We start from the raw sequence: 2,500 nt of genomic DNA on the forward strand, positions 1-2,500 counted from the left end.
ATATATATATATATAGATAGATATATATATATATATATATATATATAATGTTGCGAATGTCATCTGTCTTGTAATAATTCCTCATTAATATTTAGTTATTAGTTGATATTGTTTTAAACATAATTTAGACCAGATGACCTCAGTCATATAGTCTCTCTCTCTCTCTCTCTCTCTCTCTCTCTCTCTCTCTCTCTCGAATTTCAAATAACCCCGGCCCCTTCTGACAAGCAACGGACATCCTTTTCTGTTCTGGGGAAAAATCTTTAACAATTTTCTGACTCCTTGTTAAGGAAATATGCAATTTCATTATAACAAAAGTCTTTGCTTGTCATTTCCCTTCCAGTAATGACGTCTTATTTTTCTATTTATAAAAATCAAATATATGTCTTCCGTACACTTAAAATTTTGTCGTAAAAAACGGTAAGTGCCTGGCAACATTTATTCCAGGATTTTTACCGTTTTAAAAACGGATATATTGACGTAAAGGAGTGATATTACGATCACCAACCCGTAGAAAATAATAATAAAGTAAGGTAAAATTACGGTCTCCTGTATTTTACTGAAATACAGCAGAAATCAGTGTATTTTTACCGATAATTTTTTATCTTTTTAAATTGCGTGTTTTTTTTAAGTGTAGTTATATTATTTTACAGATATTTGTTCATTGTAAACTTTTCCATTCCTATAAAATCATCAGATTTTTTAAGGACAAATCATAGACTATTTTTTAAGGTTGCATTTTGTATACCTTAATCTAACGGACTCGGAAAAGATAAAAATCACGTGTGCAAATTATAAGATTTTAATCACGCACAGGGGATGAATACATTACTCTCGTTTTAATGAGCGATCGCTTCCTTGCCATTGAAATGTGGACCGAAGTCTACATCCGGAGAAAAAAAAAGTTACGGCTTCGACCAGTGGATGAACTAAGTCAATATTCGTGAATATATGTGATTGAATGTTGCTGGGGACACGTGGAATAACTTTTCAATGCAGAAAATATGATTTTTAGTTGAACAAAAAAAATTTCAATATGAGGAGGGGGAAGGTTCCAGGGTAAACAACAACAGGAAATGATTCCATATCTTCATTGAATGAAATTCTTGTAAACTAAATTTCCTTGTCCATAAAGTAACTTTATAAGTGTATGCTGTATTACCAATAATATCAGGTCAGTTCCTTTACTTAGGGAACCATTTCAAAGCTTAAAGGCAGCTCATGAATAGCCGAGGCAAGGGACAGTGACATTGCCCTATGAAGCAGGACAATGCGCTAGAGACTGACCCTAAGTTACTTTTCAAGTGTATGCTGTATTACCAATAATATCAGGTCAATTCCTTTACTTACGGAACTATTTAAAGGTTTAAAGGCCGCTCATGAATAGCCGAGTCAAGAGACAGTGACATTACCCTATGAAGCAGGACAATGTCCTAGAGACTGACCTTATACATATGATCAGCGCCCAAGCCCACTCTCCCCCAAGCTAGGAAGTGAACTTTGAAGGCCGGAACTTTTCGTATCGACGATAATAATTTCCTCTGATTCCCAATGCGAATTTACGAACGAACGTAATTGAGAGGAAGGAGAATTTCTTAATTTAAGGACATCTTTTAAAATGGAGAAAACTCTGGAGAGAAAAATAGACAAACCATAAACTCCATTGTCTTTCCCATTTGGTTTTCCCCATTCCCTCTTCCCCAATTTCCCTTATTCTCGTTCTCAATCCCTTTTTCGTCGTTTTCCCAATATAGAGATAAAAAAATGCTATTGATTTACGACCGCAACAAATTTTTTCGTGTGTCTCCTTTCCGTAAGATATCGGTCACTAAATTTCTGCTTTCACACTACGAGTCTCTCTCTCTCTCTCTCTCTCTCTCTCTCTCTCTCTCTCTTAACGTTTAAACTAAATCGCTCTACCCAAGAGCAAATGGAGTCTCCACAGATGGACTAAAAAGTCTGAGACATCCAAAATCATTGTAATTCTCTCTCTCTCTCTCTCTCTCTCTCTCTCTCTCTGTCCACTCACATTTTATGGGAATATTTACTTACTCATATTTACTCTCCATGAATATTTATTAAATAAAATTTTGCCGCCCATATTTCCTCTTTCCGCATCTTAAGTTTGAGTATTGATAATTAACCGGTGCACCATTAATTTAAAATTCCAGTATATTTATATAAACAAATGCATTACAGTGTCTATGACTTTCCGAAAATATTAACATAGATATGATCTCTCTCTCTCTCTCTCTCTCTCTCTCTCTCTCTCTCATTTTTATGTAGCTTGTGATAATCCCTTTATCTCAATTGGATTTTTTAAGGCTTCCGTGCTCTCTCTCTCTCTCTCGCTCTCTTTCTCTCTCTCTCTCTCTCTCTCTCTCTCTCCTCTCTCTCTCTCAACGTTAAACTAAATCGCTCTACCCAAGAGCAAATGGAGTCTCCACGGATGGGACTTAACAAGTCTTTGAGACATCCAAAATCCTTCTCTCTCTCTCTC

The sequence above is a fragment of the Palaemon carinicauda genome, chromosome 15, assembly GCF_036898095.1.
Source record: "Palaemon carinicauda isolate YSFRI2023 chromosome 15, ASM3689809v2, whole genome shotgun sequence".
NCBI lineage: Eukaryota > Metazoa > Arthropoda > Malacostraca > Decapoda > Palaemonidae > Palaemon > Palaemon carinicauda.